An 11,539-nucleotide genomic window follows, 5' to 3' on the forward strand; every position below is an offset into this window, starting at 1 on the left:
GGGTGTAAGCAAAGGTTAAATCGGTGGAATGGTTCAGTAATATCATGAGAGATGTATGATTACGAATAAAAGGGGCAGAAGTGAAAAACAACAGTTGGGGATCCTGCAGTTAAGGATTAGTCATGAGGTCAAAATAGTCCTTTCGATCAGTTCAAGGCAGTCTGTTGAAGAAAAGCATGGCAAAGAGAAAACCATCCCCAGCAAGAATGCCACAACTAACCACCACGTTTTAAACTAACAAGATTTTCTTTGATTTGAAACAGGGGCAAAGATGGCATTTATTTCAGGAAGTACCCTGTAAGGAAAATAAGTACCATGCAGGTTTGATCGCATAAATTCTCAGGACCCTCTTGTATAATGGGACTTAGCTTTAATTCAAAACATTCATGAGTACAAGATCTAGCATAAGCTCTACTTCGTGAAAATATAAGTTGGTTTGAATTTTTCATTTTTTTAAGATAAGACACAATTCGAAACTTCAGGACCCTCCTGGAAAATGGGACCTAGGTTCAAATCCAAAAAAAATATAAGTAGTGAATATAGGACAAATGTGCACCAAAAGGGATATAAGTTGGCTTCAAAGTTCGCATAAGAGATTTTAGGACCCACCTGAATAATGGGACGTAACTTTAAGCATTCCATTAGATAAGTAAGTGTTGTTATAAGAGAGTACAATTTAGCCGTAAAATTGTCACTCTTAAGATAAGACTTGATTTTTGATTGTCAGGACTCTCCTGGATAATGGGACGTAGTTTAAACTGGCTTGGATAACAAGATTTAGCATAAGACATACCTTCAGTAGATATAATTTAGCTTTAAAATTGTCGTTAATTAAGAGTTGTCAGGACCCTCCCGGATAATGGGGAGTAGTTTAAGACCTTCTTAGATAACAAGATTTAGCAAAAGTCATACCTTTAAAAGATATAACTTAGATTTAAAATTTTCGTTTAGTTAAGAGTTTTTAGGACCCCCCTGGATAATGGGACCTAGCTTTCAAATTCTTAGTAATATTTGGTAATATGATTCAGTTTAACACTCACAGATGCGCCCAACTACCAAACTGGGGCAGAAAATTTTCTTTTGTTTTGTCTATTTTTGTTGAAGTCAGGTGTGTCACACCTCCTTTTTGCGCGCCCTGCCCCGAAGGGTTAGATGCGCGGGTGGAGTTTTTCCAATTTAAGTGACAATATTCGAAATGGGATTATTTATTTAATTCAGAGTCGCCACCTGGGAAAGGTTTGGTTTTTGGTGTCCCAAGTCACCGGTTTATCTTGAATCCCAAATCGAGGAAATTTTCGACTTTTCCAAATGAAGTCTGCGAACCAGAAATTCTAAGTAAGGAATTCTGTTGACCCGAGGGAAGGTGTTAGGCACCCTCGGATCCCGTGGTTCTAGCACGGTCGCTTAAATTGTTATAATGGCTAAATATCCGATTTAAATACATGTTGTGACCTATGTGCTTTTATTAAGTTTCAATTGCTTTTACTATTATCAATTATTTTACAGAATTGCAACGTCGTGAAAATGCGTCTCGAACCACGTCACAATCAATGCACCCGTGATTGTCGACACATTTGGACTTCATTGAGATTTGTATTTGGGTCACATCAATGTGCACCCGAATCTAAGAATGTGATTTAATTAAACCGCGCCAACAGAGTCTAACGCGCTATTATCTTTGTAGAAGGCCATGAAATTTATTAAATGGCCCATCCTGAATTCTAGATAATTATCAGGGTTATTTATTGAGGGCCCCGCAATTTTGCACCTTTATTTGGCGAGGCTTGTCTCTATTTTAGAAAAGGATATCCTAAAGTGGCTACATTTTTATATATTTGCGTCAAAAAAAAAAAAACTAAAAGAGAAGAAAAATGCTAAATTAACTATATGCTTTTGTCTAATCCGGACTCTTATCGATTTCTGATTGATTATTTACAAAGCGGAAGGATGCCATAACTTATGAAACATACTTTAATTGGACAAAGAAATTACATTCGAGATTGACCCAATATTATACTTGTGTCCAAACGTTTCTTGAATTGAATTTTACTAGACTTATTGGGGCTGAAATGAAGGAATTAACTACTGGGCGTTGTTACTAATGGGATTTGAACATGATATTAGGTACTGCCTAACGAGACCCAGCAAAGACTAAAATGAAACAAGTCAACATAGTGTAAGTTTGGAGTATCCATACTTTGTATTAACAAATAGCTACGAACTAAAACATGAAGGACCAAACTCAGAAGTGTATTAGTTAACAATACATTTTCGTACTATTGAACTGGGAACTAACAACTACACATGCCCCTTAATATGCCATGAATATTACAACAAATGATTCTGAACTTCTTCAACCTTTTCATTTCATGCTTTCAAGCTGTTTCAATTACATCAATATGGGCCTGAAATGTGTACCTGGAAATGCTGAATGTGCACAGGAGAAAAAGAAGAAGATGTTGAGATCAGCAGCAAAATAAACAGGACTAGCAATAGCAGCAGGACAGAGCAGCAGCAGAACAAAACGAGCAGCAGAAAAAGGGCTCAAGTGCAGAAATGCAGCTATGGCCAATAGAAAGAAATAGCCAAACGAGAGCACAACCCAGTGAAGTAGAATCAAGAACTCCAAGCAGACCAAACCAATAGTGAACCAATGGAAAACACTTGACTAAATAGACACAGCTGGAACTTCAAACAATCAGAATGGATTTCAGCGAGTTAAACAACTGAAAGTCCAAATAACAAATAGGAGGAAACAATTCCCGATCGTAGATTGTATAATTTCTGTATCTCTTTGTATGTCTTTCAAGCTTTCTCTTTCAACACTCCTCACAGTGTGTGTATTTTCTTTCTTAGTTCTGATTCTCTCTATCTTTTTTATGCTCCTCCTCACAGTGTATCTATTTTCCTCTTCAGCTCTCTTTCCCCAGAAAATCCTCACTGTGTGTTTATTTTTTTTTTTTTTTACAGCCCTCAAGGTCCAGTGTGTATATCCTCCTCTCTATATCCCTGTCTGTTCCCCTTCAGATGGTCCTCCTGTCCCCCCTTTTATAAGTCTCAAAACTATCTTTTTTAACAGCCCTTTTTTTTAGAATACCCCAGTCCCTCCCATGTGCCTTCCATTTTCAGTTCCACTTTAGCTAATTAAGTATTAAACCCCATCCTTCCCCTGGCAGGCTTAAACTTTCCCATTTTATTAACTAAAAGCAAGCATGGGCAGCAGAATCTATCTGACAGCATATGCTGTCAACACATTTTAAATTTGAAAGCCCCTTTTAAGAAGGAAACAGGCTGTGCACAATGCACATGCTGTGCACAAGTGCACATGCCATCGACTCAGATTTCAATTAACAGACCAAGCCTTTTCTGAAATCATATTAACAGCTATAAGTAACTGGACTTGGTTCTTAATTGTTTTCAACAAATGTTCAACAGAAGCAAATCGATTTACTACGCTCAGACAGTTGAAATTAATTGACGACACATGTCGACTCGACTATATTAGTATTAACATACACAATCGTAGCCAGAAATCAGACATTCAGAAGTATGGGACACATGACTCAACTTATACTGATTAAAACAGAATTGTACTTTGAGGATTTAGTCAGTACAAATTCGGAATACCACCAATACACATGCCTTAACAGAATAGGAGGGGAGGGATTCAGACAAACACAGAGGTTCAAACAAAGTGGACAAACAAAAGTAGATAAAATTAGAACAAATATGAACAGTCTTTTAAAACAAATCATACGGACTAAAACAAATAAAGGAAAGAAAGCAGACTCACCTTAAACTTGAAAAGTTAAAAAAAAGTTTGAACCCGGATTTGGACAGACCTTTCTTAAGGCTGAACGAACTTTAATCGAAGTGTTTCTCAGATGAGAAACACTTCGATTAAGGTCCATTAAACCTTAATCTCTTTGGCTCGGACTGGCATGGGCCAGCGATGAAGAACTACAAAGTTCTCAGAACTCAGATCTGGGATTCATGCTTCCCTGGTCAGATTCGGACCAAACCAAGTATGGTTCGGTCACGAGGGGGGTCTGGGGAGTATCTGGTACAAAACTGGGGTTGGTTGGGTCAGATCGAGTTTTGACTCGAATCTTCGAATGAAGATTCGAGGACCTGGGGGTGATTCGAAACATGGGGTTGGTAGATTTGGGTTCAGGATGGCTTGGGGGTCCTATGGTGTTCAAGGGAAGGTCACCGGCATCCATGCCGCCGGCTTTCATGGCGGAAGTATGCAGAGGCGGCTAGGGTTTAGGGCTGTTCGTTTGGGGAGACGAAGCAGCTGGGGTATTGGATAGGGGGGTAGGGTAGTGTTATGTACTTATATAGTTAGTGGGCAAGTGGATCCTGGCCGTTGGATGAGACGAGATGAAGGGCCAGGATCCTTCGGCTAACAGGGAACGACGTCGTTCCAAGGGTGAAGGGTTAGGGTCGGTCCGGGTGAGACGGGTCGGGTTTATTGGTGGGTTATGGGGATTGATCTTGGACCGTTGGATCGGCTTGGTTTAAACGGTTGTGATGGGTTGGCATCGAAACGACGTAGCTTTGGTGTTAAACTACGTCGTTTCATGGCGGGGGTGGGCTGTTTGGACTGGTGGCTTGGGCTGAGTTCGTTGGGCCAATTTTAACAAATTGGCCCAAGTCCGGAAGGGCCTTTTCTTTCTCTTTTTTTTTATTTTTATTTCTTTTCTTATTTATTTTAAAACAAAACTAAGCCAAATTAAAATTAAATACACACTCAAATATAATTATTTGCGCACATACTAAAGTATTTCAAAACCGGTAAAGTCAAACCAAACAAAATCACGGACGAAAAATGCCTATTCACGATTTTCTATTTAACGACCGAATTACGGTTTGAATTACGCAGGACACATATATATTTTTTTTGAATTTTATTTTAATAAAGTAAATAAATAAGAATGGGCCAAAATCACAAATAAATCCACAAGGTGCCGCACAGAAATTCGAAATTGTACAGCGGGGCCAATTATATATTTTTTATTTCTTTTTGGAGCGATTGTCGTGTGAAGCAAAAATCACGTGCTCACAGCTGCCCCTCTTTGTTCGGAAACACGAAGGGTTTTCGTGCAAAGATCAAGTGAGCGTGTATGAGCGATTTTTGCCTATAGACCACTCCGTATGAAGCATTTTTTGAAAGATCTGACCGAATCTTGCTTCAAAGATTTCCTACATATCCTGGGCTAAACAGGAATCAGGTCAATGTAGTTCGAGAAGTTTTGGTAGCTGGGACTACCATGGGACTGCAATGCTTGCCGCTACTGCTGCTGCTGTTGTCACTGCTACGTCACTGACCGCCTTATTACAACCAAGCGAAAATTGGAAACTGAACTTAACTACTTTTATGCATGTCAACTGCTAGTTACAAGATTCCTATCTATGATTCTTTTACGACTTGATCTTGGGTCTTAGCTGATTCTGCTTGTAGACTCTGATCTGAATCTTGATGCTTGCGAGTTGTGGCAACTTGTTTTTTAATCTCCGGGATACCGAATAAAATGTGACCGGCAGAGGTCAGGACGTTAGTCAAATGTTGGAGTCGATTTGCTTTCCCTTTACTCTGATATCTCGGGATATCTCTTTTTTGTCTTTTTCTTCTTTGATTCCGAACTGGGATTCATCTCGTGGGTCATTTCGATTCATGTGGCTCGAGGTCAGACCTGCGGGAGAAAACAAACGAACGAAATTTTCTGCCCCAGTTTCACTAGGAAAATTTCGTTAATTATTCACTAGGTAGTTCATAAAATTGATGAAAGAGGATATGCATGCTCAGTGCAGGGTTGGAGCCCTAATATCGACTAGCTGGGGAAAAGTTCAGTGTAGGGTTTAAAACCCTAGCGCCGAACAAAGGAAGAATTCAGTTTAGGGTTTAAAACCCTAATGCTGCCTGAAAGGAAAAAAAGTTCAGTTTAGGGTTTAAAACCCTAATGCTGACTAAAAGGAAAATTCAGTTTAGGGTTTTAAAACCCTAATGCTGATTGGCTGGAAAAGCTCAGTTTAGAGTTTAGAACTCTAATGCTGGCTGAAAGAAAAAAGTTCAGTTTAGGGTTTAAAACCCTGATGCTGACTAAAGGAAAATTCAGTTCAGGGTTTAAAACCCTAATGCTGATTGCACGGAAAAAGCTCAGTTTAGAGTTTAAAACTCTAATGCTGGCTAAAAGGAAAAAGTTCAGTTTAGGGTTTAAAACCCTAATGCTGACTAAAGGAAAATTCAGTTTAGGGTTTAAAACCCTAATGCTGATTGGCTAGAAAAGCTCAGTTTAGAGTTTAGAACTCTAATGCTGGCTGAAAGGAAAAGTTCAGTTTAGGGTTTAAAACCCTAATGCTGACTAAAGGAAAATTCAGTTCAGGGTTTAAAACCCTAATGCTGATTGCATGGAAAAGCTCAGTTTAGAGTTTAAAACTCTAATGCTGGCTAAAAGGAAAAAGTTCAGTTTAGGGTTTAAAACCCTAATGCTGACTAAAGGAAAATTCAGTTTAGGGTTTAAAACCCTAATGCTGATTGGCTAGAAAAGCTCAGTTTAGAGTTTAGAACTCTAATGCTGGCTGAAAGGAAAAGTTCAGTTTAGGGTTTAAAACCCTAATGCTGACTAAAGGAAAATTCAGTTCAGGGTTTAAAACCCTAATGCTGATTGCACGGAAAAAGCTCAGTTTAGAGTTTAAAACTCTAATGCTGGCTAAAAGGAAAAAGTTCAGTTTAGGGTTTAAAACCCTAATGCTGACTAAAGGAAAATTCAGTTTAGGGTTTAAAACCCTAATGCTGATTGGCTAGAAAAGCTCAGTTTAGAGTTTAGAACTCTAATGCTGGCTGAAAGGAAAAGTTCAGTTTAGGGTTTAAAACCCTAATGCTGACTAAAGGAAAATTCAGTTCAGGGTTTAAAACCCTAATGCTGATTGCATGGAAAAGCTCAGTTTAGAGTTTAAAACTCTAATGCTGGCTAAAAGGAAAAAGTTCAGTTTAGGGTTTAAAACCCTAATGCTGACTGGCTGGGGATAAAGCTCGAGAATACTACACGATCTATTTTTGAGTTTTCTTGTTTTAGATAAAAGGGAGTTTCGTGGAAGCTTACCTTTCGAGTGAATTCCTCATTGCCAAAGTATTTCTTGTACCTGTGTACCTTCTTCTTTGGGCGACACCTGCTTCTTGCACGGTTGTCTTGGATTATACCTGTTTCAACTTTTCAGACAAAGAACAATTGTTAGTTCGGAAATGACGGTCGGTTCGGTGACCTTGATCGTTCCTAGTTGCTATGTTGCGTCCCTATTTCTGTCGCGAAGTCCCACCGTTGATTCAATTCTAATGGCGAAACTCTTTTGACTGCTTAGGCTTTGTATTTCCAGATTCTGTGATGATTTGCCTCGTAAGGCCCCCTTTTTTTTGTGTCCCATCTTGCTTGGAGATTCTCAACGGGGATTTTATTGGGGATACTCTGTGGGGATTTGTACAAGAGGAAGCTCTGTGGGGGGAATATTTACAAAGCGGATTCTTTGTGTGGATTTTCGTACAATGGGCATGCTGGGGATTTATTTCCAAGTGGGATTTCCAGGATTTGTTGGGGCAAGCCTGTTGGGGATGTCTACAAAAGAACTCGCTGGGATGTGCTGGGGAGATTCCATTTTTCTTTTTCTCTCTTTTTTTTTTTTTTTTTATTTGGGGAGATTTTGTGGGAGATTGTACAAGACTCTGTTGGGATTTGTACAGGGGGAGACTCTGTGGGGATTTGTCCGAAGGTGGACTTGCTGGGGAAGATTTCAAGATTTCTCTCTTTTCCTTTACTCCGGAACACCATCAAACGTCATGATTCATCATGCTTGGGTAATCATATCAACGAGATGAGGTGCTTTCCTTCATGAGATGGGATTCCGTGCAAACAAACCATGCCACCTGCCCTTTCCGGTGCGTCCTGAACTCCGGGTTAAAATGCAAAAAGGGATTCGAAAAGAAACAAAGCAGGGGAAAATAAATCAGAAAAGGAATACCCTTTTCGGGACGAGAAAGACTTATCTGAGGAAGATAACGCTGGCTTTAAATGACATGACATGCCTTTTGGACTGGACGTCTGACCTTCTAAGAGCTTGCGTTTTCCTGAACCAGAACAGATCTGTGATTCCAAAACTGGTGGAACTTTGCCGAGACCTTCTTGGGGTGGCGTCATTCCTTTTCGGCCAACAGCGCCCTTTGCGGGTTTTCACTGGCTGACCTCTCTCATTTCTCTTCCTGTCATCGCTTGATAGCACTCTTTGCGAGTTTTTACTAAACAAGCTCTCTCATTTTGGTTTCTCTACTCCCGTCGCCTCGTGGTGCCCGAAGGTTTTCACCGCCGAGACTCTCTCATTTTATTTCTCTCAACTCGGGGTGTGCCGGTTTCTATTTGTGATGCTTATCGGTTTCCCACTATCTTTGGTAATTGATTTGAAGGCTTGTACCTGGTAAAGAGAGGTAGCTGATACTAAACTTCTCAAGTGTCCGACATGCCCCGGTTTTCAATTTCAGGGTGAATGGGATTTTGTTGTTGGTGTGACTGAACCTCAGGGAGAGGCTACCTACGTATCCTTTCGGAATCAAGTCAAACGTAGTTCAGGCCTCAATCAATGTTTTGTTTTGTTTTTTTTTTTTTATATATATAACGGCTCAAAAGGTAGTAGCGAGAATTGGGTAGTGTTTGGGGAGTAGTGGGGAATAAACACCTTCGCCCTTTTCAACGTGTCAGGACCACTTGGAGTATGATCTAGACGTAGTACCTCTTGACTGCATCTGCATTCACCGCTGTGTCAGGGTCATTTCCTTCGATATCACCTAAATACAATGCTCCTCTTGGCAATATTTTCCTTACGATGTATGGGCCTTTCCAATTTGGGGCAAACTTTCCTTTTGCTTCTTCATGATGCGGCAGAATACGCCTCAGTACCAATTGTCCTACTTCGAAATTCCGAGGTCGGACTTTCTTGTTGTAAGCACGGGCCATCCTTCGTTGGTATAACTGTCCGTGACAAATTGCAGCCATCCGCTTTTCATCAATCAACGTCAATTGCTCTAACCGAGTCTTAACCCACTCGCTGTCCTCGATTTCTGCTTCGACAATGATTCGAAGTGAAGGAATCTCTACCTCTGCCGGTATTACGGCCTCGGTCCCATAAACCAAAAGATAAGGAGTCGCTCCCACCGATGTGCGCACCGTAGTGCGATACCCCAATAACGCAAAAGGTAACTGCTCATGCCACTGTCGGGAACTTTGTATTGTTTTCCTCAAAATCTTCTTGATGTTTTTATTTGCAGCTTCTACAGCACCATTGGCTTTTGGCCGATAAGGAGTGGAATTCCTGTGTGTTATCTTGAATTGCTCGCACACATCTCCCATCAAGTGACTGTTCAAGTTTGCTGCATTATCTGTAATGATAGTCGCAGGAATACCGAAGCGACAGATAAGATTTGAGTGTACAAAATCCACTACAGCTTTCTTGGTGACCGACTTGAGAGTGACAGCCTCTACCCACTTTGTGAAGTAATCGATGGCAACCAGTATAAACCTGTGTCCATTCGAAGCCTTTGGTTCAATTGGTCCAATGACGTCCATGCCCCAAGCGACAAATGGCCAAGGTGCGGACATGGGATGCAGTTCTGTGGGAGGTGCATGAATCAAATTACCGTGCACCTGACACTGATGACACTTCCGGACAAAGCTAAAGCAATCCTTTTCCATGGTCATCCAGTAATAACCTGCTCTAAGGATCTTCTTCGCTAAAACATACCCGTTCATGTGAGGTCCACACACACCTGCGTGTACTTCGTGCATGATTTTTCTCGCTTCCTCGATATCGACACATCTTAAGAGATTGAGGTCCGGAGTCCTCTTATATAACAATTCACTGCTCAAAAAGAAACCACTTGCATGTCGCCTAATGGTCCTCTTTTGATCTCCAGTTGCATGCTCGGGGTATTCTTGTGTCTTCAAGAATTTCTTGATGTCATGGTACCAAGGCTGCGTATTTGATCCCGCCTCGATTACACTGCAGTAACCGTGTCTTTCCTTGATTTGGATTTCCAAAGGATCGACGTGGGCGTTGCCCGGGTAGGGTAGCATAGAAGCCAAAGTAGCAAGTGCATCTGCCAGTTCATTGTGAAACCTCGGAATATACCTGAATTCTATTGAGTTAAAGCGCTTGCTGAGGTCCTCCACATGTTGTCGGTATGGGATAAGTTTGACATCCCGAGTTTCCCATTCGCCTTGAACTTGCCGGATGATCAGGTCAGAGTCTCCCATAATCAGTAAGTCTTTGACATCCTGATCGATTGCCATATGTATGCCCATAATGCAGGCTTCATATTCAGCTGTATTATTTGTGCAGAAGAAACGAAGTCTAGCCGTGGCGGGATAATGCTGACCGGCAGGTGAGATCAAAATTGCCCCGATCCCTATACCCTTGGTATTCACGGCTCCGTCAAAGAACATCTTCCAAACATGAGCTTCCTCCGAGATCGCTTCTACGGTGTTTACCTCTTCATCTGGAAAATAGGTATCCAATGGCTGGTATTCCTCATCGACCGGGTTTTCGGCCAAATGATCTGCTAACGCCTGGGCTTTCATTGCCGTGCGAGTGATATAAACTATGTCGAACTCCGTAAGCAAGATTTGCCATTTAGCCAGTCTCCCAGTAGGCATTGGTTTCTGAAATATATATTTCAAGGGATCCAACCTGCTTATGAGGAATGTAGTGTGGGCTTGGAGATAATGCCTCAGCTTTTGAGCAACCCATGTGAGAGCGCAGCATGTCTTCTCCAACAGAGTGTATTTGGCCTCGTAGCTGGTGAATTTCTTGCTCAGGTAGTAGATCGCCTGTTCCCTTTTCCCGGTCACATCGTGTTGCCCCAGGACGCAGCCAAAGGAGTTCTCCAAGACTGTCAGATACAAGAAAAGTGGCCTCCCTGGTTCGGGAGGGACCAAGACTGGGGGATTCGAAAGGTACTCTTTGACTTTATCAAAGGCTTCTTGACACTCCGTTGTCCACTTAATCGCTGCATCCTTTCTTAACAACTTGAATATGGGCTCACACGTGCTTGTCAGCTGGGCAATAAACCGACTGATGTAGTTCAGCCTGCCCAAAAGACTCATCACGTCTTTCTTCGTTCTTGGGGGAGGTAGATCTTTGATAGATTTTATCTTAGTCGGATCTAGCTCGATACCTCTCCTGCTTACGATGAAACCCAAAAGTTTACCTGACGGAACTCCGAAAGCGCATTTTGCTGGATTTAGCTTCAAGTCATACTTCCTTAGTCTCTCGAAGAATTTCCTCAAGTCTTGGATGTGATTATCCTGTGTCCTGGACTTGACTATTACATCGTCCACGTACACCTCTATTTCCTGATGCATCATGTCATGGAAAATGGCGGTCATGGCCCTCATGTAAGTAGCCCCAACATTCTTTAAACCAAACGGCATGACCCGATAACAGTAGGTGCCCCAAGGCGTGGTGAAGGCAGTTTTCTCGGCATCCTCTTCATCCA

This window comes from Nicotiana tabacum, chromosome 16 (genome assembly GCF_000715075.1).
Source record: "Nicotiana tabacum cultivar K326 chromosome 16, ASM71507v2, whole genome shotgun sequence".
In the NCBI taxonomy this organism is placed as follows: Eukaryota; Viridiplantae; Streptophyta; class Magnoliopsida; order Solanales; family Solanaceae; genus Nicotiana; species Nicotiana tabacum.